This window comes from Ceratotherium simum, chromosome 9, assembly GCF_057802395.1.
Source record: "Ceratotherium simum simum isolate JZ-2026a chromosome 9, ASM5780239v1, whole genome shotgun sequence".
Taxonomy (NCBI): Eukaryota; Metazoa; Chordata; class Mammalia; order Perissodactyla; family Rhinocerotidae; genus Ceratotherium; species Ceratotherium simum.
In genome coordinates this window covers 20,075,536-20,101,005 of record NC_141908.1, presented here as the reverse complement: position 1 = coordinate 20,101,005, position 25,470 = coordinate 20,075,536, and positions in this window count along the sequence as shown.

Here is a 25,470-nt window from a genome sequence, read left to right as displayed (position 1 = left end):
AACACTGAAGTCTTCCAGGAACATGACGAGTGCGTTTTCACAGAACAATTTGAAGCCTCCATCTGTCTTTCAAAAGGCTAAGGCTACATTGGATCCTTCCTGAAAAACCCAAGGAGATGCTGCCCATGGCAAGAATGATGCTAATGTTTCTATCAAACCAAAGCAATACCAATTACTTGAAAATGCCAAGTATCACAATAGAAAGCTGAACTGGTGTTAATCTGGAGATGCCAAAATTCATGGTATTTTGTGTGATGAAGTGGTATCCCTCTCACTGAAGCAAACTCCGTGAGCATAGCACCAGTTCTCGCCTCGTCACTTTTAAGGCAGCAAAGTTTCATAAATATAGAGGCTGAGATTCAGCCCAAGGCAAGTCACCAAGAGCAATTCTATAACTGGAACGTGTGGCAGGCCAACCAACTTTTTCATCTTTTACGCAGATTTTTTACTCAGCAATATTTCTGAAAGGGACTATAACTTGGGATGGTTGCAAATTTCAGCATGTTACCAAGAAATGCTTTTAGGAGATTAAGTACCAAAATAGTATAAGATTTATGTCTCTAACCCATTCCCACTCCACAAAAACATCCTTGTATTTGTTTGAAAAGCATATAGAAATAGAGAAGAAAGACATAGATACTGAAAAATACTTTTTAAAAAAGGCACAGCATGGAAGACAACTATATTTACATTTCTATCTGAACACAAATGACCACAAAAGGATCAGAACAGGATGACTAATTAAAACCAAACTTACTCACCCAGCATGCCAATGTCACACTCAAGTTGAAAAAAAATATATATATATATGTATGTGTATATATATATATATATATATATATATATATATATACACACACACACACACAGTCATGCACTGCATAACAACATTTCAGTCAACAATGGACCACATATACAATGGCAGTCCCATAAGATTAGTACCATATAGCCTAGGTGTGTAGTAGGCTGTACCACCTAGGTTTGTGTAAGTACACTCTGTGATGTTTGCACAACGACAAAATCACCTAACAATGCATTTCTCAGAACATATCTCTGTCATTAAGCAATGCATGACTGTTTAAAGATGTGTATATAAGGAGACTAAAGGGTCTTTATTTTACTGTACTTGGGGAATTCACTTTGTGAGTCAAATTAGCATTGATCAAAGCTACCTTCATATCCCTGTGGACTGATCTATACTGACTAGATAATGCTTCTACCTTTCATTTTGCCTTGTTGACTTGGCCCTTTTCTATGTGAAAAACACATTTAAGGAAGGGTGGCCAGTCATTTCTATGACTCCTCATGCATGCAACAAATATTTACTGAGTATCTAATATGTTCCAGGCCTTGTGAACAAGAGAGACCCTACTCCTGCCCTCGTACAGCCTACTACCCAACAAGCATAGAGCAATCAATTATTAGTGAGATTTGCGCTACTTCAAAGCACAGTATTTTGCAAAGCCTTAAAGCAAGCAATCCCAAAGTACCTAGAGTGATGAGGAAGACTCCATTGAGGAAGTAAAGTCTAAGCTGAATTTTTAAGTTGAATAGGAGTTGGTTGGGTGAAGGGGAGAAGGGAGGATGGGAAAGTGTTCCTAGTAGAGAAAAGTACATTTGCCAAGGACCAAAGGCAGGCAAGAGCTTGGCATATTGCTGAAGGAGAGTCAACATGCCTAGAAAGGAGAGATGGAGTAGGACAAGGAGGATCCAGAATATGCAAAACATTGAAAGTCACGTTAAGGCTATTGGACTTTGAATCACGAAATGTTCTAGGCCCAGGAGAAATATGAACAGTTTGCATTGTAAATGATCACACAGGTTGCTTTAGGGGACTGGGTGGAGGGTGGGTGGGGAGCAAGATTAGCAGTAAGGACACTAAGAGGCACTTGCGGTAGTCCTGGAGAGAGAGAAATAGCTTGCACTAGGCTGACAAGAGGAAGAAAGCAGATTCAAGAGATACTCAGGGAGAAGAAACAACAAGACTTGGTGGACTGATGTGGAGACTAAGAGAGAGAGAGGAGCCAAGGTAGACTCAGAGGTTACTGGCTTAAGGAACTGGGTTGATGGCAGGGCCACATACTGAGGTGTGGTAGCTTGGAGGAGAACCAAATCTCAAAGCTGAGGGATGAGTGAATAGCGGTGATAATCCTGAACATCAGACTTGGTGTCCTGCAAACAGGATATGTTCTTAGCTCATTTAGACTTAAAAACGTGTTGATATAGAAACTTAGAAACTTCTCCATCAATCACGGAACTACATAGTTTGTGACCATTAAGGAATTATGCAGATCTTCAAACTGAAATAACAATTTATGGGAACCAGACACCCTAAATTCGAAGGTACAAGGTTAGTCCCAGCAATTTCTGAATTATTACTGACATCATTAATACTTCTAGAAACAAGGGATTTGTCCACCTGTATCCTGGGCACAAGTCCCAAGGTCCTTTTAAATGTAGAATTCACACTGAATGCCAGTGTTCTGGAGCAAACAAATCCATCAGTTGCTGCAGATTTTATGTTAATATTTTCAAAAAGCTTGTGGGAATGCCAGAGGTCTTTTGAGTTTTTTCATTGAACACAGACCCCTGGAGTTGTATTGATTGGATGAGATCAAGCAGAAAGCTTTCATTTTCCCCAAGTGTCTACTCCCTTGTCCTATTTCTCAAAAGAAATTCACTTAATTATTTTAGCCCTGGTAAAAAGTGGGTGAAAATAACAATTTTTAACTTGCTTATTCTTAAACAATTCTTTCACACAAAAATAATCAATTCCTGAAGCTCTTGGATCACACACTCAATAGTGCCCAGGCTGTCATCAGCCCAGAGGCCTTTCCTCTTGGCTGCCATACGTTCAATAGTCACCTTGTGCTGAAGCCCTCGCTCAGCACTTTTTATTTTTCTAATGTCACAGGTTTCAACCCCAAATGGCACTGTCAAATCTCTCTCTTCTCTGACATAATCTCTTTCTGATTTGAATGAACATTTTCTCCAGGCCTATTATAAATAACACAAGAGAGCAGCTAGGAAAGAGAGATGGGCACTTTAGAGCAGGTGATTTGGAAATTCAGAGAAACACAAAAATTCCGGGCAGAGAGAAATGTGTAAACACAGAAAGGAGGTTAGAAATATAGGACAGGACCTACTATATATGGCCTTGATATCCCTATGATACATAATTTCCTGTAATGGAGTTTAATAAATCGAGGCCAAATTGATAGGGGTTGGGCTCTCAGCAGCCAGGAGATAGATTGCATTGGCCCAAAGACATCATACCTGTGTCTTTGGGGAAGGAATAGGAGGGTGGCACTGCATTCCAATGGAGCAGTGAAGACTGACAGGACAGCAAAGCCCCCAAAATCTCTATTTAATGGAATAAATACAAGGAGACTCTGTTTGCCATGAGCAGATATGACTATGTGCCTGAAATTAGTTCTTTGGAGGTGCATGCTCTCTTTTGCCAGTATTCTGGGGAATCATGCAGAGAAAAAAGATATTTAGTTCAGGGACAGTGACTCTAATATAGAGACTGGGGTCCCTCCCAGGATTTGAAGACTTAGTCTGGGGGAATTTAGAATCAAACCACTAGTCTTGGTTCTGGTAACAGAATCTTTGCTGACCCACCTTTGATAACCTGTCCAGTGGGCAGAGAATGGTGTAAACACAGAGAGGAGGTTAAGTAAGGAGCCAGGTCCTGTGACACCAGGCCCTGCTTTGCCATTATCAGTGACCTCACTTAACCCTTTCCCTACCAATGACTGGCATCTTGACTGTTGCCTAGTGTATGGTTGACACAAGGGGAGAGTGGGTTGATGGGAATATACCAATATACACAATTAGAGAACATACACACTCTACAGATATTTATTGTGTACCTTCTATCTGCAGGCTCTATTCTAGACATGATGGATACATATATGAAAAGTCAAGGACTTGTATTCTCATGGGCAAGACAGACAACAAATGGATGTACAGCTCCTTTAATGGCAAAGCGGGAAACTCATAGAGATGGCACAAAAAAGGAAGCAACACAATAGACTCCCACATGGAAATGTGACACCCAAGTCCCCACAGGAATGTGCAGTACTGGTGATCCCACCACGAGAAGTGAGGATTCTAGCAGGTACAAAAGGGCCTCCTTTGCCACTCACATGGTCACCCACTGTCCCACAGGCTTTAGCTACAAGCCTGCCTCCTCAACAGGAGTAAGTGAAACTACTGGTGTGGACTGTGAGACAAAAGAAATCAATGTTCAATTTTCCAGGCCTAGTGGTCCTTAGCAGACCCTAATCTCAGGCCTGATGAGAACTGCTCCTAAAATAGAGAAATTTCTTAATATTCTTTTTGAGATCACCTTCAGGAGAAATGCAGGAAGAGGAAACCAGGTGTCACCTTGTGTGAAAGCATTTACCACTGAATATTTCTATGCTTATTTCATCTTGGAAATAATACCACTCTGTTTGGAGTTATATATTGGGTTTCTGATTTGGTTTAAAACATACAAGGAATCAGAGAAAGTGTAGATGAATCAATGAGACCCAGCTAGAAATAGGTACTGATTTGCAGCATTGGCCAAAAGCTCTATTGAATAAGATAAACCAGCTAAGACAATAATAATTAGATAACCAGTCTTCTGCCTTAGGAGGAAATAAGCTTAAGAAAGAGTTTATTTTTGCTTCTGGGGAGGGGTGGACCCATCATGTTTTGAAGGACAGGAGTCATAGATCAACTCATCATGGAGCAAGCCTGTTGAGGATGACATCTACTCATCCTTTTCAGACGCCACTGAGACCGCACACAGCTCCTCTAAGTTGTTCCCTAAACAGGAGATTTATCAGGGACCCAGAGCAGACAAATTTTGGTCCAGAAGGAGCTACATCCTCTATTGGTCACACGCATCCTCAAGGGGAAAAGCTCAAATTGTGAAAGTTTCCTTTCCTAGAACAGGGGCAAGAGAAGCGGAGAATAGGAAGTTTGTGCCACTTTCTACTTCCAAAACCATTAAGCCTCCCTTCCTTGGTAAAGTGTCTAATGTCAAGAGCACTCAATTTGATCAATACATGAGGCTAAGTTACGTTTTGGCCACAGCCCCCACGAACTCCTGCACCTTGGCTTGAACGCTGTCTCTTCTGACAATCTCACCTGCCTGCCCTAATATCTTAACACTGGTCCCTCAGAAGCCCCATGACAGGACACTGTATTTGTTAGCACCACTGGCCTGAGCACCTTTGGCCTGCATGCAGATGCTCAGAACACGGCTGCCATCGGGGTTGGGCTTTTCCCAGCACATGCAGCAGATCTTACTTTGCAGCTGCTCCCACCCAGTGATTTGTCCATTTCCATGTCCATTCCCCTCTTGGGATGTCCCTGTCCAAGTCCAGTTATCTTACCTATGTCTAAATATGCCACAAGATATGACAAGAATGGTTTAAACCCTTTGTGTAAAACATGATTAGAATTGTAACATTCAGTTCCTCTGAATTCCTATAGCTTTTACTATCTATACAACTCATTTAGTAATTCACATATATTACTCTATACCATCATCTTTTCATATATGTTACATCCATACATGCAAACATACTTCCTCTCCAACTAGATTCCACACCTTTTTTTTTTAAAGATGTTTTTTCTTTCTTTATCTTTTTCTTTTTTTTTGGAGGGAGATTGGCTCTGTGACAACATCTGTTGCCAATCCTCCTCTTTTTTTTTCTCCCTGAAGCCCCAGTACCTAGTTGCATATCATAGTTGTAAAGTTGTAGCTCTTCTATGTGGGATGCCGCCTCAGCATGGCTTGATGAGCAGTGAGTAGGTCAACGCCCAGGATCCGATCCGGTGAACCCTGGGCTGCCCAAGCGGAACCCACGAAGTTAACCACTACACCACCAGGCCAGCCCCTGATTCCACACTTCTTAAGAGCAGGGGTCATAATTCATATTCTTCATCTTCAGCATCTTATATAATACCTCCCATTTGTAAGTACAACAAAATACCTACTACCAGTGGTGACAATGATAAAGATTTGTCCAAGACTATCTTAGTAATCTCAGTGAATAATAAGCATTGAGATGGTTGCACCTGCCCGTGAGCAGTCTACACAGATGAAGGGAAGAAAATCAACCCACGAGTGGGCTCAGTCAACAGGGTAAGCATCAGACAAAAATCAGCTTTGGCCATTTTGAGCCGGACCTGCAACAAGAACAAAAATGCCTCTAGCTTTTTGGCTAAAGAGATACTTCGAATGTACAGTGGATGCTCTTGTAAGGGATCTCCATTAACCAAGTCACCATCCTCTTCCATTTGCTCTACAAAACACAGAGGCTGACGCGTGTGTCCAATCCAGGCACATGGCTAGTAGGCCACTTTTAACACCCCTGTGCTTTTACGCCCACCAGTTGTATTCTGTGGCTGCCAAGAGCAGGCTGAATTTGTTCTTTAACCTGTTGTTAACATTTTTACATGCTATTGAAATTAAATAATATAACTAATTTATATAAACTGATGAAATATGAGTGAATAAAGAGAGCCAATTCTATGAAAATTAGGTTGAATACTTTGGAAGGATGCTAACGTTATGTTTAATTAGGTGGGGGTGAAGCAATTTTCAAAGACTAGGAAAATTACTATAAATAGATAGAAGAATTCTGTGCTCAGATTGCTCTCCAAGGGTCTAAGTTTCTCCTCCACTTTGAGAGATAGAAACTGAGCATGGTTGGTAATGTGTATGCAAGAGTATACCCTCAACCCTATATCAAAAGATTGGGAAAGGAATATGTGTTCACAGGTTTTTAGGCTAAAATAAAAGGTTTGAGCTGTGTATGGATCATTTTTTCAGATTCTTATTTTTAACCACTCTTTATGTTAAAACAATTACAGGTCCTGCCACATCAGATAAGAAGGCTTTTACCATCCACCCACTCCTACCTTAGTCCCAGAACCCAATTGAGAAATTGCTCAGAGCTCAGGAAACCAGAAGCAGTAGGAGTTGTCACCTAAATTGTGATAGAAAATGTAAGAAGGAAGTCACTGCTAGGGATTTTCTTCTGTTCTGCTAGCTTTCATTTTCAATCTTAAATATGTGTGTGTATAAATATATATATATATATGTGCTTTTGAAAGTGTCTGGGTCTATGTAGAATATTTATAGAAATACAATACGTAATTAAAATCAATAGCAACAAATAGGAATCATGAATTACCTGCCAAGCTGAGCAATTCACCTTCAACAGATCACTACACAGACTCAACACAGTCAAGCACTCCAGTGGTCAGTTAAGCAAATAGGTAGAGCAGCGTGCATAGGATCCAGAACCACGGTGCTGGGATGATACACAGAAGAGATTAGACACAGTTCCTTTCCCTGCAGAGCTGACAGTTCAATAATCAAACTGAGGCCATCAAGTTGCATTTAGTTCCTTATAACGACAGCAAGGCAGGATTAAGACGGAGGGGAGGGAAGAAAGGAGCCAATTTTGAGCTTCCCTCCTTCAATAATTCCACATTCACTGCCAAATGGATATTGGAAAGTAGAGAGCATTAGGGTAGAAATATTTTGTAGCATATTACTGTAGAAATATTTTTCATAGATTCATAAAATGTTAAAATAGGAAGGATGATCTTAGAGACATCTTGTCTAACTGCCTTATTTTACAGATGTGTAGACCAAACAGAGTAGTTGAGTAAAAGGTAACACTGCTAATGAGGAGCAAGGTTGGGACCAGATATCAGATATCCTGACTCTAAGTCCAGGCCTCTTTCTAGAACACTGTATGGCAACACTCCCTCTCTTTTGGTTAGCATCCTCTCTTCTTTATTTCATGACCCCAAATCTATCCAGAACCCCTGAAAGCTCAATTCTAAACAAGTCAAAACTCCTAGATAAATCAGTTTAAAAACTTTAACAAGCTGAACAAAACATCAAGTTGAACAAAGTTTCATGCTATTTGTGTGGTTTTATGTAGACAAAATATTTAAAATTCTGAAAGAATAGTTAATTGAGCTAACTTGAGAACACAGACCCCATTTACCTGGAAGAAAATTCAGGTAGAAAACTTATCTACTGATTTACATTTCATTCACTCAGCATATACCCCCTCTCCTCAAAAAAAAAAAAAAAAAATGTAAACCTCACCAGAATTATTACAGGAATTTACATTGCTTTCTGTGACGCTGGTCTCTAAATAACTCAATTCAGCAAATATTTCATGAGTGCCTACTCTGTGCAAGGCAGTGAGCACCCACTGTGTTCAAGGCTGGGTGTCATGGGTGACATCAAGGAGAGAATCTCACGTCTCAAGGAGCTTATAATCTAGTCTTGGAAGCTGTACTGAAATAACAAACAGACGGGTTGTGGTAAGGGTTACAGTGGAGAGAAGAATGACCTGGAAACACAGAGAGGGAAAGAGGTATGGGGGGAAATTTCATAGATGAGATTGCACTTGCAAATAAGAGGAGACATCACCTAGAGAGAACTCAGACATTCTTAACCTAAGAGTAGCCCACCGTCATACGTTTTTCTGCTCTTTGCCCTTGTTCATGTCTCAGCTCCTTGAAACTTCCACCTCCCACCTCTGAGTTAAAACTGTTCTCACTAATTTCTCCAGTGACCTCCTAGTTGCCAGATTTGATTGCCATTTTTTCAGTCCTGATCGCAAAGTATCCCTTTGTAAACCCTGTCACCCTTGACCTTCTTGGAACTCTTCTCTAGTTTTCATCATCTGCTCTCTCCTGCTGCTCCCCCATCTCTCTGAAAGCTCCCTCTCAATCTTCCTGTTCTCCGTAGTTCCTTGCTCACATCTTTTGGTTTTTGGCTCTATAAATCCTACCTACATAATTTTACCACCTCCATGGCTCCACCTACCTTGCACTGACAACGTATCAATTTAAATTTCTAGTTCCCTATCTTTTTCTTAAACTCCAAACTCATCTTTCCAAGTATTACTGATCCGCCAATGTGGATAACCTATAAACGCCCCAAATGCAACATGTCTGAAACCTAACTCATCATCTTTCTCCCTAAACTTCCTCCTCATGTTCCTTATTTTTACTTAGAACTCTAATGCACACTCTTTAATATCTCTGTACCTTTTTACATTCTATTCCCTATGCTGGAAATTCTTTTCTACATATGAACTACTGAGAAAAGTTCATCCATAAACAATTAACACACTTGTCACCTCTTCTGTGACAGACCAGGGAGCAACATGATGTCCCGAAAAAATAACAGATCCAATTTCGAATCCTTGTTCCCAGTGTTTACTACGTAGTCATAGAACCTTGACCCCACTGAACTTACCTTTCCTTGGCTGCAATATCTACCTCAGAGGATTATAAGCTTCAACTGAGATGGTATATATGATATATATATATGAAGAGCCTAATGCAGGAAATGGTACTTCCATGAATATGTGTCATCTTCCCCTCCCTCCTGTCTCTGGGTTACCAGAGCATGTGCACCTATTGACTGCAGCCCTGGTTCTATGGTGTTCCCATTCTAATCCTCCAGACCCTGAGATCTTCAACGGGAAAGCCTAGAACCCCGCACCACCAGTGGGCACTCAGTACTTATTTATTTAATTGCAGTAAGACTGGAGACAGCTCAGCAACCAACTCTAGGACTCAGAGTCTTGAGCCTGTGTCATTGAGGAAATGATGGTACTATTAAGAAAAATAGAGAAATCGAGGATGAATTCCTTTTGAGTATAATGTGAAGAATTCCGTGTGGGGCACGCTGACTTTTAAAGAGCAGAAGGAAGATATCCAGAAGGCAGTTGGGGCTGTGCCTAGAGGAAGCCCACATTTAAGTAACAGGGAGAAGGGACAAGTGACAGCAACAAAGGAAAGAGGTGGGGGACATCAGGACAATACAGTGACAGAGAAATGAAAAAAGGAAGGAGTTTCAGGAAGAAAGCAGAGGGCGCATGGTGCTGAATACAAAAGAGAGATTCCTAGAATTAGGATAAAATGGGCTCTGTGTTTTGGTCAAGGAGGAGCAGATGGTTTCATAGAAGAGCGACGACAAAACAGATTGCAATGGGTTAAGAAGTGGGTGGGAACAACTGAGGGAAAAACCCCAAGGTAACTAAATCACGTCTAGCATCTGTATGCGTGTAAATGTGCAGAATTTTCAATTCCTGACATTTGATACCATCATCAGCAGGGCCAAGGCTAGAACCCAGGTTTCCTGCCTCCCGGTTGTCATGATTCTGCCATGCCATACTGGAAGGCACTTGGGTCATTTTGTATTCACTTATTCTCCCCACCTCCACCCATCATAGCTACCTCACTCTTATCTAGACATCAGCCAGCGGTCTCACTCTGATGGATTCCTGCCTTCCGTCATTGACAGTTTCATCACTCATGACACTGAAGGAGCCACTAGAGGAGCAGCTTTTCCTCAATTAATTTTAATCAACAATCAGCCTTGAATGATGGAGTGGAGGTGATAGGAACTTTAGGAGGAAAGTGATGAAATTGTCTTGTAATAGTCAAGGAAGGGAAAGCTGGTCATAGTCAGATACAACTCATGGGACTTAGGAGAGTAGATTTTTATGTTTAACTCCCCACCCCTTCATCCCTGAGGCATGGAGTTCCTAAGGGCAAAATATAGGGCCCTGAACCCAGTGCTGACTGTTTAGTTTATTATTACTATTATTATTATTATTACTATTAATGACTTGGATAAACTCATGCATATCAAAATTGAAGATGACGGGGTCAGCCAGGTGGCGCAAGCGGTTAAGTGCATGCGCTCTGCTGTGGCAGCCCAGGGTTTGCCGGTTTGGATCCTGGGCGCACACTGATGCACTGCTTGGCAAGCCATGCCGTGGTGGCGTCCCATATAAAGTGGAGGAAGATGGGCATGGATGTTAGCCCAGGGCCAGTCTTCCTCAGCAAAAAAAGAGGAGGATTGGCAGATGTTAGCACAGGGCTGATCTTCCTCACACACACACACAAAAATTGAAGATGACATAAAACAGCAAGAGAACTTAGAAGACTGGATCAGGACCTCAAGATCACTCGAGAGGCTAGCAGGATGAATTGAAACTAAAAAGACTAATTTTATTTAAAAAAATATAAAGCTCTGCCCTATGGTTAAAAAAGGAACAGGAGAGACATATGATGGGAATAGGATAAAGATATTAAATAAATTTACGCTTTAAAAAATTAGGAAGGATTATTAAAATTGTTAATGATAAGCACTTAGAAACTGGAAATATAATTTATAACTTGTAGAGAAAAAAGTATGGGAACTTTTAAAATCAAGCAGAAAACAAGAAAGCAGGAAAGAAGGACGATAAAAGAAAAGTACAAAATAGATGACATAGATGCGTCCAACTATATCGTTCTTTCAACAAATATAAATAAATAAGCTCAGAGTAATAAATTCAGAGTAAATATAGGATCTTTTAAAAACCCAGCTATACACTATATGCAAGAGATAATCCTAAAAAAATAATATTGAAAATTTGAAAATAATATAAAGGCAAAAGAAATGCAGGAACAACCATGGCAGAAAATTTTTAATAGAGTAATATCTTCATAAGACAAAATAGACTTTAAGATGAAAAGCATTCATATGAATAAATAGGGCCCCTCTATATTAATCAAGGGAACTATTCCAATAACAGACAACAATCATTAAATTACAAGCAGAAATGTAGGATGGAAGAGCTCAGTTTAATAGCAGTTCATATGAAAATGATGCGCTTTTGCTTTCATAAGTTTAATAATGGCCACGGGATTAACACAGTTGCCTCCAAAGTCATTGCAATCTTGACAGTGTGCAGAACAGCTCAGGTTAAGAGCCACTTTCTCTGCACTGTCAAAACTTATCTAGAATGGAGTGCTCAGGTCTGGCATGTCATCTTGAGACAGACAGTGTCAAATCGGAGAACTTCCAGCAGAGATTGACCAGGATGAAAACAGCATGAAAAAACATTACCTAAGTAACAGTTGAAGGACAGGAGATATGATTCAAGAAAAGAGAAATGTTTAGAGGAGCATGCCAACCAATGTGGTGGACCCAGGACTGGAACAGAGCAAATCTCACTACAGAGAGCATTCTAACCATTCTTAACTACTCTGTCTTACATTACCTCTCTATAAAAATACCAGAAGAAAATTAAAGAAATAGTTTTCATAATATCAGAGTGAAAAAGACTTCCCTAACCATATGTGAAGATCACTGCCATAAGTGAAAAGAGGATTCTTTTAAACGAGGTAAATTTTGGAAATTTTGCATAGAGAAAGATACAGTAAACAAAGATTAAAGACACAATAAACAACAGAGTAACAATACAAAATACTAGTGAAGATGCAGAGAAACTGTATTACTCATACTTGGTTGGTGAGAATATAAAATGGTACAGCCACTTTAGAAAACAGCTTAGCAATTTCTTATAAAACTAAACATTCATTGACCACACAACCCAGAAATTGCACTCTTAAACATTTATTCCAGAGAAATGAAGACTTACATTCACACAAAACCTGTACACATATGTTTATAGCAGCATTATTCATAATAGCCAAACAGTGAAAACAACCCAGATGTCCTTCAGTGGGTGAATACTTAAACTGTGATACATTCAGACCATAGAACACTACTTAGCAATAAAAAGAAACAAATTATTGATACACACAAAAACTTGGATGAATTTCCAGGGAACTACGCCAAGTGAAAAAAGTCAGTCCCCAAAAGTTACTTAGCATATGATTCCATGTATATAACATTCATGTAATTATAAAATTATAGAAATGGAGAACAAATTAGTGATTGCCAGGGATTGGTGGGAGGAGGAGGTAGATATTGTTATAAAAGGGTGACATGAGGGATCCTTGTGGTGATAGAACTGTTCAGTATCTTGACTATGGTAGTGCATACATGAACCTACATATGTGATAAAATTGTATAGAACTATCAAAAAGACAGACAGCAACAAGTTTTGGCCAGGATGTGGAAAAACTGGAACCCTCAAACATTGCCAATATGAATGTAAAATTGTACAGCCCCTTTGGAAAACAGTTTGGATGATCTTTGAAATGTTAAACCTAGAGTTACTATATGACTCAGCAACTGTACTCATAGGTATATACCGAAGAGAAATGAAAACTTATGTCCACAAAACAATTGCACATCAATGTTCATAGCAGCATTAACCATAATAGTCCAAATCAGAAAACAACCCAAATGGTATCATCTGATGAATGGATAAAATAATGTAGTATGTCCATACACTGGAATATTATTCTGCAATAAAAAGGAATAGAGTACTGATACATTTTACAGCATGAATGAATCTTGAAAATGTTATTTATTCTAAGCGAAACAAACCAGTCACAAAAGACCACATGTTGTATAATTCCATTTATATGAAATGTCCAAAACAGGTGAATCCATAGAGAAAGCAGATTAGTGATTACTTAGAGCTGGAGGGATGGATAGGGAGTGACTACTGATGGGCATAGAGTTTCTTTTTGGGTTGATGGAAATTTTCTAGAATTAGTAGTGAAGGTTTGCACAACTCTGTGAATATACTAAAAACCATTGAACTGTATACTGTAAATATTAATAAATTATATAGAACTAAACACACATGCACATATTAGTACAAGTAAAACTGGGGAACTCCAAATAGTATAGGCAGATTGTATCAATGTCAATATCTTGGTTGTAGTATTATACTACCATCTTGCAAAATCTTACCATTGAGGGAAAAAGTAAAATGTACGCAAGATTTCTCTGTATTATTTCTGACAACTACATGTGAATCTACAGAAGCTGCTGCAAAACTTCACATTCACCTACACACACTCGCTCATCAGTGCTAGAGGAGCAATACTACCTTCTGCTTCTCTCTGCTTTTCAGTCACATGTGAGTCCTCTCACTGACAGAGTCTAAATTAGAGCCCAGCTGGCAAAGGATTCTGGGACATCTTGTCATTGGCTTCCAGCACCTGATACAAGGAGAGCATAGAAGAGAGTAGGTGAAGGCCAATTATAATTAATATAAATATAAATTAATATGTATATATGTATGTGTGTGTGTATATATATACTAAACTCATGGCATAATGTTTAAACAAAATCTGTATTTGAAATTGTATATAGTGCCTTAACCTGTGTTCTCCCAAGAGTAAAATCTAAAACAAAGTTTGATGTGTGGGTGGTTTATTCAGGAATATGATCCCTGGAAGCAAGAGTGGAGGAGTAGGATTGAACAGAGGAGGGAGAGAGAATATAAAGATAAATATCGTGTTGGCCACTACAAAGGGAAACTGAGTGCTCCATCTCTTTCTGAGAATCCTAAGAAACGAAAGGGCATATCCCTTTGGTTAAGATTTGGGTTGCACACGTCAAGCAGTTCTCTGAGACGTGTGGCACTGACACCACTATATGAGAGAATCAAGAGGCACATGGTATGTGCCCGAGGTGAGGCACTGTTGGGTTACACTGAGGAAACTTACTGAAGCCTGCTTAGGCATGGATGGTGACCATGAGCAGCCTTGAAGCCGTGCACCAGAAGTATCTGATAAATATAAGAAAACCGCAACTATATGAAATACATGTATCAGACTGAAAAAAGTCTGGAAGGAAATTGAGTAATAGGCTAGCAGTGTTTATCTCTGGGCTATAGAATTACAGATAATTTTTGGTTTATTTTTTATATGTTCTTATACTTTCAAGTTTTCCACAGTAAGTTGATACTGTTTCTGTAATCAAATGCAACAGAAATTATTTTTAAAGAACTGAGCTGTATGGTTGGAGGATGAATGTTTCTACAAAGACCAGATGACCCAGAAATAGGATTCTTCTACCGGATGGAAGGCTGGACCATTTGACCTCTCAGATCACAGGCTAGGACTCTGTGATAATCCATCTGACTGCAAAGCCTAGGGAAGTTCCAGGCACAAAGTAGCCACTCAACACAACAGACGGTTGCCAATGAATGAATGTACTGCAGCAGCATAGACAGAGAGAGTTGAAAAAAACTCCTGCTCCCAGGAGCTCATAATCTCTTAGAGAAAATAAAAAGCAGAGACTTCAAAAGACAGAGTTACCATATGACCCAGCAATTACACTCCTAAAAATTCAAAAGAAATTAAAACATGTCCACGCAAAAACTTGTACACCATTGTTTACAGCAGCACCTTTCACAATAGCCAAGAGGTGGAAACAACCCAAATGTCCACCAACAGATGAACAAAATATAGTATATCTATATAATGGAATATTATTCAACCATAATAAAGAGTGAAGTACTGATATATGCTACAACACGGAAGAATCTTGAAAACATTATGCTAAGTGAAATAAGCCAGTCACCAAAAGGCCACATATTGTATGATTCCTTTTACATGAAATATCGAGAGTACGCAAATCCACAGAGGAAAATAAAAGAGTAGATTAGTAGATACCAAGGGCTGGGGGGAAAGAGGAATGGAGAGTGATTACTTCATCAGTATGAAGTTTATTTTTGGGTAATAAAAATGTTCTGGAATTAGATAGTGGTGATGGTTGTACAACATTGTAAATATACTAACAATCACTGAATTGTTCACTTTAAAGTGGTTAAAATGGTAGATTTTATGTTATGTGAATTTTATTTCAATTAAAAATGACAGTAAACAGTTCTAGGTAACACAAAATGTGTGGCAAATAACGGCATTAGAGTCTGGGGGACAGCGAGAGAGATCACATGGGCCAGGGGTCATCAGGGATGGCTTCCTGAAAGAGGTAGGAGTCTGGGACTTTGAAGGAGCAGGATAACAGACATTCCAAAGATGCTCAATAAATGCTTGTGGTATTGAATTCAACTCTAAGACATTCCAGAAAGAGTTATCAGCAAGGACATCAAGACAGCAAGATGCAGGATGAGTCCTGTGGATGATTAGTCAACTTCTCTGGGTATGGAAGATTTTAACAGTGCTGGAGTGGTAGCAGATAAAGCACAAGAAAAAAATATTTGAAATTCATATAAACATTTAACGCTGAAAAACCCTGCCCATATAATGCTTTCTCCAATTTCTATTGTTTTTATTTCTAATTAGAGAAATAATACAAAAGAAGACACTCTGGTGTAATTGTTTAAAGATTCTATGCCAGTCATGCTGCAGAACAAATAACCCCAGGATGTTAGTGGCTTCCAGCAGCAATAGTTCATTTTTCACTCCCTCTACATGCCCATGATGGATGGGCTGTGGCCATGTTCTATGTCATCTTCACTCTGGAACCCAGGCTAGCTGAGCAGCCTCTACCTGAAACTGTCATTGTGGCAGAGAATAATTAAACTGCTGCTGATCCTAAAGTTTCTACTCAGAAAGGACATCTCTTCCACTCTCCTCTCATGGCAAAGTCAATCTCATGACCTTGCCCATGGTCAATAGGTTGGGGAAGGGACACCACATATGGGTGACCAGAAAAACAATCTATCAAAAGTTCCAACCCTGGCCATGCTACTTAACAGTTTTTGGCAAAGTTCTTTATATTCTCTGACCTTCAGATCTTCATCTATTAAATGAGGATAATTATTCTTATGCCATGGAATTATTGCCAGGATTAAATGATCATGTAATAAAATGCTTGGTGCAATGCCTAGCACATAGCAATTGCTCACTAAAATGAACTGCTCCACCAGATGATAAGCTCCTTGAGGGTAGGGACTTCCCCTTACTCACTGTTTACTCAACACCTAGCACACTCTTAAGTACTTCAATAGATGCTTAGTAATGAAGTGAATGAATGAATGAATGAATATATGCTCACTAAAGAAAATTTAGAAAGCATAGAAAAGTATTCAGATAAAAATAAAATAAACTTACTCTTTTTAACTAACGGCCAATGCACAGGAAAGGCACTGATGAGCAGGTTATGGGTCCTTTTTAATTTATATCCTTTCTTGCCCTGGCTCACACCTGATGCAGAAATCCAAGCTTAAACGCACAGGCTCCGCCTGTCTTTTGGAGGGCTGGACACTATTTCTGAATAACCTTTCTAGCTCAGCAGGGGCCTGGCGATTAACAGTCTTTATGGAGCTCAGTGTCCAGACAGGGCCCTGGATTGTGCTGGGAACCTCTTGAAGGTAAGATCACCAAGTGACAGGACATGGCAATTACTACCCAGTTTGGTCCTTCCTGTGATGGAGTCTCCATAGTACGGAACCCCTCTCTCCCAGGATTACATTTACTTGTCATCAACTCAAGATAATATAAAAGTTCTTTTTGAGATTTTCTAATTTTTTATTTAAAGGTCCTAAATTTAAATTTATGCCAGTAGGTATGGAAAAGAGGAAATGCCAATAAAAATTACAAATAACTCCACCCTGACTAAATGCAAAATCATATCTACTTCTTTTTTCACACTTTTCTTTCAAATATATGAATTATATATTAAGTTTGCTTTTGCAATCTAAGAATTTTCATTACTTGTAGACCTCTTGATTGGCATGGCCCATTAGTACAAGGGTTGCTGTAGGTAAAGTAATATTTCCATCACACACACACATACACACACATACATGTTCAGTCACACACATGCCCAAGCACTCACACACACACGGACACCTACACTACATATATGAGAAGAGATACAATGGCTTTCTATTGTAAGGGCTCCTGTAAGGAATAGACATCGTTGTTCTGTGTAGACTAATTGGTAGAAGCCACTGGGAAATGTTTCTCAGTTAAATAAATATCTTTTCAAACAGACAGCCTTTAAAGACCCTTAACTGAGATGTAAGGATACTGGTAACAGCCTGATTTAACATGAAGAGCCCATAGGGCAATTGTTCCATTGTATTTATGGCTTCTTTTTATTCCCTGAGGGTCTGACAACAAAGGCTTGTGAGCCCTGTGCTCTGCCCCCAACTCTGCTAGGAGTTATAAGGGACGTCAGACTCAGGAGCACAGTCCCTCCCTCTGAGGGGTTGACCCTCTACCTCGGCCAACAATAGACACCTATGGGAAGTTCAAGGACACAACAGCTCACAAAGAGGAATGTGGTTAATTGCCAAGAAAGTGCCCCAGATGATCAGTGCAGAGGGATGGATAAATAGATCAAAATCCACTGTGGCCGCTGCCTAATATACAGTTTTAGATTAAATACGCTGTCAGCAAAACAGATTTTTCAGGTTCTGTCAGGCAGATGTTTCAGAAAAACTTCTACCCCACTCTCAAGCCACCGACTCCTCTCCCAACACCAGCACCTCACACACACACACTTGTTACTGCCCAACGTGGGGCCTTCTGCTCGCCGCAAGACATGCCAATAGTCAAGAGGCAAGGTGGTAGGAGAAAAGGACTTTTTCATTACAGCTTGCTAGCAAGAGGGAAGATGGCCAACTCATGTCTGAAAAAAACCATCTTAAGGGGCACAAAGTCTTACAGCAGTTATATAGGCCTGTGGGTTATAGGGGAGCGGTTAGGAATGTTGACCTTCTGGTGTTACAGACTGGGAGTCGCCAAATCAGATCTTTCAGTTGTCATTGATGATAGCTATTAGCATAGATTCTCTGTTCAGGGGTCATCACATTCCTAAGGAACTCAAAAGAACAAAGTTATCATTTTACCGCAGCTGGGAGGTACATGCACAAGCAGGGGTCATAAAATCGACAGAGCAGTTAGATCTCCTGGGGGTGCATATCCAGCTGGGTTAGTTTGTCAGAGGTCATTCAAAGTTACAACAGAGTTTTTCTCTTCTACAATATGGCTTCCCTTATGTCAAATTTGTCTTGAGCTGGTATCACACTCACAACTCCTCAACTCCCCACCACCCACACACTCACAACTCCCCAACTCCACCTCACACAAGGACCCCCCCCTCCACATGCACACTCACACTCACACATTATTACTTTGTGGGGGAGGCTTTTCAATGGAATGGTACCCTCACTGTGAATTGTGCCACCTTCGTATTTCTCTCCACATTTTACCCCTTTGATCTGACCACTTGTTCATCGCTAAAGCCAAATGCTCCCTTATAGGGCTTTAGAACTTGGTTGGACAATCAAAACACTGCATCTGATCTCTTATAGAACACAGGTAAGATTTGAGAGGAACAGAGTTTTGAATATGAAGGATTCTGAGAAGTTGGAGGACAAGACTGCTGTTCTTCATATATTTAAAAGGAAAAAGCAGGCTTGTCCTGCCTGACCTCAAAAGGTAAAAGCTAGGCCAATCAGATTTGGCTCAACCTAAGGCAGGACTTTGAGCGGGCAGTGCTGCCTGGGTGTGGCATGGGCCATCTTAGGAAGTCTTGAGCTCTTTGTCACCAGCAGAACTCAAGCTAAGGAGTGGCAAATGCCTGGCAAGGATGACCTAGGAGCTTGGCCTCTCTCAACCCAGAGAGTCTCTTCTATGTGCTCCCAGGAGTGCTTTGTCAAGGAAGAGAGACTAGAGCTGGGTCATGGCCATGGAGTAATAGGCAAGAAGCAAGGGACAAAATTCTTGGGACAAAGTCATGAGAAAGAGCATAGGGGTCAAGATCATTTGGGGAGAATGGAGGGATTAGGCCAGTGTGTCTGAATGAGAGGCTTCAGAGGGTAGTGACTAGATGACATCTAGATGTCATCACCACCATCTAGGTCATCTAGATGACTAGATGAGAAGTTAGTTCAGGAACTGATTTTAGATGACCTTGAGTGCCAAGATTAAAAAGTGTGAGTTTTGTCTTAAAGGCCACTGGTTACAAACTGTTGGCCAACTGATGCCTTGTTACTCAAACTGCCCACTGTTTTAAAAGACATTTGGTTCCAATACAAGCAGTTTAGGGCCCAGTGTCTTACATTCAACAGACTACACGTTTCTATTACCTGCCATCCACTGTGACTGCTACCGCAGATGATGATAAATCACTGACGATTTTAAAGTGGAAAAATGGAATGAGCATAATCAAAGGGAAATCGGTACAGCAGGGACGTGCGTGCAGCTTAAATTTGAGGCAAGGGAGCCTAGAAGTCTTTTTCATTGTGATAGTCCAGGCACGAGACACCTGGCCTAAACCTGAAGAGTGACAGTGGGAGAGGAAATGCAAATAGAGATGCAAGATGGGTCTGAAAGTAGAGGTGATGACAGAAGAGGAGCATCCACAGGGAGAAAGCCTTTACTGTGCTCAAATCCCCATTCAGCCAAGATAAGCTGTGTGACTTAGGGAAAGTTACCTGAAAGCTCTGTGCTTTATTTTCCTAAGATACACAATGCGAATAAAATTTGTTTATCCTGCAGTGCTGTTTAAAGGATTTGTAATAATTTATGTAAATCTACAAAAAGTTTCTAGCACAGGCCCTGCCACACAGTAAGCATTTCATAAATCATAAAAAATTTTATTGTATATGATTATTAAAATAAAATTGTATGATTATCTGTGTGTGGTGTATTAACAGATTGGAAGTAGGAGAAGTCAAAAATTACTAATTTTAATATAAATTTGAGATGCAGATTTGAGGAAAAGATGAGTAGTTAAGCTTTAGATATTTTGAGCCTGAAAAATAATGGTTCACAGGACATATCCAAGTAAAATTTTCCAGCTGGAAATTGACAATATGTGCATACAAGTGGGGAAAAGTTGGACTGAAGCTTCAGATTAACTGGGGAGGTTTGGGCTGCAAGTAACCAAAAACTCAAAACCTTAAACAATAGTGGAAACAGATTAGCTCCCATAATTGGAAGTCCAGAGGTGAGACAGCTCAGGATTATTTATTTTAAGGGCTCTGTGGTGTCCTGAGGGATCCAGGATCTTTCCGTCTTTCCCCCAGCAACCTAAATGTGTCGGCTTATCTCTAGGCCTGCTATCCTCATGGTCACAAAATGGCTGCAGCCATTTCAGGGATTACATCAAGATGCAACAATGAGGCCACTCTTTCCTGGGAGGAAATATTTACTAGAAATCCCCCAATATATTTACCCTGTCTTCTCTTTGGCTATATTTGGGATAAATTCCCCTCCCTAAACCAAACATTGGCAAGAAGAATTGGACTCCTAATTTTGGTTTAGATTAATCCAGATTAACCCCCTGAGCCAATAGGGGGAGGAGTGGATATCCAGATGAAAGACAAGAATGGCTGCTGCGTAGTGGCGTCTCACCATCCTGCATCACTGGCTGAGTCTTGGGGTCCAACGCCTGGGGAGATGGCTCTTGATGAACTCTTCTCACTGTCATATGTCTCCTGCAGAAGACAGCTGACGTCTGGCTGCTGATCTCTTCCAGCTCCTTTCCAGCATCTGGGTTTTCATGTCCTTCCAGGTGAGACAGCTGTCCCTCAGCTCCTCCAGGCATCCAGACTGAAGTCATCGCCATGGTCCTGGAACTAATTCAATGGAGAAAGGCGACAGTGGTGGCAGTTTCTCACTTCCCCACCACCACCTGCAGCAACCCCTAATCTGGCGTTGTCTTTGCAACACCAGGATGGATTGGCTCAGTTACATGGACTGCCTGACTTCCCCCACTGAGTCGCACAACAGGCAGGAAGCTGGATTGGCTGGCTGGCTGGCAGATGGTGGCAAGGGGTGGCTGGTAGATGGCGGAATGTTGCCCAGTTGCCAAGAGCAGCAATAAACCCTGGTCCTAGCAGAACATAAGCCCTTTGTCTCCTTGATCCACATGACAAACTCATTTTCCATCAGCATATGATTCCTCCCCTTTCCTGAGGTCCCCCTTGTTTATGACTGACAGAGAGGTGGCATCAGAGTGTTGGACAACACAGCTGGCCACCTGAGGTTCTCCAGATGGAGCAAAGGGGAGGAATTCAGATGAACTAGGAACCCTCCCCTCACTCTCACCGAACAGGAAACTCATAACAAGCCAATCTGAAAATGCCGGCAGGAAAAGATCATTAACCCATCTCCCTGTGTTTTGCAAGGTCTGAATCTAAGTCATCTCGGAATGACAGCATTCTCTTATAACATTTATGAAAATACCACAAACTTTCCACAAACTCCCTTGGTAACAAACACACCACTAGTGAGACAGTTTGTTTTAAAATTTAGCCTGTTGACTCCAAAGCCTTTCATAAGTGGTCCCCCAAGACCATCATTCATTATTTTTTCCCTAGGTTTGGGCCACATTTTGAAAATTATTACCTTCCAAGCTATTTTCCCAGCAACAATTAATTTCCTTTTACATCTTATATTATGAAAAGTCATATTTAACTGGGTGTGTAATAAAAACCAAGAATGGCTATCATATAATTTCCATTAAACCTTTGGTGGGGGTTGCTTAAATGTTTTAAATACTCTTTCCATTAAAAGTTTTTTTAAATTTTACTTGAAGTATAATATGGTATAGAAAAGCACACATATCATAAGTGTATTGCTCAATTTATCTTTGCAAACTGAACACACCCATATAACCAGAACCCAGATCAAGAAACAGAACACCATCAGCACCCTTGATTGTCGGCACCCTCACCCTCCCTTCCAATCACTATGCACCACCACTCCTTAGGGGTAACCCCTATCCTGACTTCCAGTACATAGTGTAGTTTCCCTGTCTTCGGACTTTCTGTAAATAGTTCTCACAGTATATATGTCTCTAGCTACTTTCAGTCAACATTAGCTAAGATCTATGTTACACATCATTAAAGATCATGCATTCTCAGTGCCTAGTGCATATTCTATTGTGTGAATATATTATAATTTATTTATCAGTTCTACCGTTGACAGGCATTTGGGTAATTTCCAGGTGTTGGCTATTTCCAATAGTACTGCTTTGAACATTCTGACACCTGTCTTTTGGGGAATTTATGTAAGCCTTTCTGTATCTAGTATCGATACCTAGGAGAGGAATTCCTGGGCCCTAGGGTGTGTGTGTAATCAGCTTTAGCAGATAGATTCTGCCTAAGTGGTTCCATTAGAGATTAAAGATTTTTGAAATGTGGAAAATAGCTTGTGGACTCCACTACTGCCTTCATGGACCCTCTAGAGGTCTAAAGACATCAATTAAGAACTTCTACTTAAAAGAAATTTATCATCTTGTTCTGTCCTCAGTGAAAACAGGTAACACTTACTATTCCTCATAAAATGCTCTTCAATTATTTTGACACTGTGATGAAATCCTTTCTCAGCACTCGTACCCTGGGCTGTAAAACCTTTCCTCACGGGTAATGCCTTGCCAGGGTCTTTTGTTCACCTGAGGTCTGTTTGTATGATGAGGACCCTGAGGCTCAGAGCAGTAGGTGATCACAGTGGGGGTGGGGATAGCTCCAGAACCACATCCTCTATGACACACAATCTCTCTGTTCAGTATCGGGTGGAAGGCAAGGCAGAGCAGGGTCAGGAAGGCACACGCTTTGGGGTAGACAGGCCCAGGTCTGGACACCAACTTGGCCACTCTCTGGTATAAATGTGGGGCGTGTAACTAACAAGGACAGTTGTCTGGTTCCATCCAGGAGCCTATAATTAATGTTGCTTTTCTAAATCCAGAACCTTCCTTCTCGTTGGTTGAAAGAGGCGATTGGAATGAAATGTAAATTCCTGACCTTGCTTATAAGACCCCCCTGACTTTCCCCTGACCTCGCCTCCTTCCACTCTCTCCTTTGCTCACGAGGCTCCACCTGCACGGGTCTTTTTCTTCCCTCAAACAACGGCAAGTGTGTTGTATTTTCAGAGCCTTTGCACCTGCTGTTCCCTCTGCTCTGGGTCTTCTCTCCCTTGATCTCCATGTGGCTGCCCCTTCCTTGTGGTTCAGGTCTCAGCTTACAAGTCACCCCCTTGGAGTGCCCTTTGCTGACCAAATCTCATAAAACAACCCCTGCCACCTTTTTCTATCCCATTAGTCTACTTAAGGTTCTTTACAGCATACATCATTATATGACATCATTTGCTTGTGTTTATTGCCTTCCACAACTAGAGTGAAAGATCCATAAGGACATTGCTATATCTCCATCACCCAAAATATCCCCGGCACATAGTAGGTGCTCAATAAATGTTTCGGGACTGAATGATTGAAGTCCAAGTGAAAGAGTGTGCTGGCCCCGATTCAGCTATCATTGATTGCCTTTGGGAAAAAAAAAAAAGTGAAAGCCTAGGTCCCACTCACCATTGTTCAACATCCTGCCCCTCCTGAGCCCAGGATCAGCAACTGTGATGACCCTAAAGACACCCACTCATCTGAAGACCCAGCATCTCTCTTACCTCATTTCCACAAATCAATGTTACAAACTTTCTGTTCCACACAAACTTACACTAATGCCCTGCAGTGAATCACCAATATACCAAGAAGACTGTTTAACTCGTCAAAAATGAAAATTGTCAGCTACAGTAAATGCAAACCTAGAGCCTGAATGCTCTGCAAGGCCGAGACGCTGTCCCTCCCAGCTCCCCAGGATCTGGGAGCCAAGACATGACCAATGGGGAAGCATCCCAGGAGGGCGGACCACACGTGATCACAGGAGGCTGCATCTGCCAAGCCTAGAGAAGGCAAGGAGAAATAGTCTGCTCGTTGTGCCACGTGGCCACGGCCAGTAGCTTCAAGTGACTCCCAAAGCTTTGCCAGGAAGACAAAGGGGCTTTATTTGCTGGAAGTCCTCAGATTTAAAAAATAGTATGTATCAGTAATTTTGTCTTTTCCCGGAAAGTGTCAGTTCCATGGGTATCAACTAACGTGTTTTTGCTTTGCTAACTTCAGTGCTGGTCAATACTTGTAAGAGGTCCAGATAAAATGTAAGACAATGAAGATGTTGAGAATCTATAAGTATTCTTCAAACAGAACACTTCAATACATAGGTTTCCTCTGAACAGAAAATGATGTAACCAACTCCAATAGACTGGAGAATTTTAAAGTTGGCCTGGCCCAGGCACTTTAAGCTGACATTTAAACAGGCCTCGAACATCGTCTGATTATTCACAGCTTTGATCTTAAAGCTCCTATTCCAACCCATTTGTGAACCAGAACCCAAACCGCCCCAATCCCACAGGCTTCTTGCAGGGCTTCTCTCCAATCAGAACATAACCTTGCCTCCCCTCTTGACCAGGTCCACTGCCATAGGCTCTAATGTCAATACTCCCACTGTGTTCGTGTCAGTCCCAGGTGAGGAACCCAGACAGATCAGAAATCATTTATGCCCACACTTCCACCTGAACCAGCTATTCAGAACTCCTTGGCTAAGTGCGTGATGTGGGTCACTATAGCCATGAGGTCAGACTGCATCTAGTGATGACTATGAAGGTCCCATTGAGGACCCCGAAGCACTGGGTGAGATCTTTGCTCAGGGTCCTTCTGTGTCATTTGTCCAGTGTGGACACATAGAGACTGCATTACGTGGCTAGAATCCACACGTAGGTTTCCACATCAAAGACTCCCAGTGGAGTAGATGGGGAAGCTGGGAGGAGTGGCATAGGCCTCAAGAGTTGAGGTTCTGGGGGCTCGTGGAGCCCAGCTGGGGACAGCCTCGCCTCTGGCAGAGCTTCAGTGTGCACGGGCAGCTCAGTTCCTTTCAAAGAAGGACATGGAGGGCACCAAAGCCAAAAGAAGAA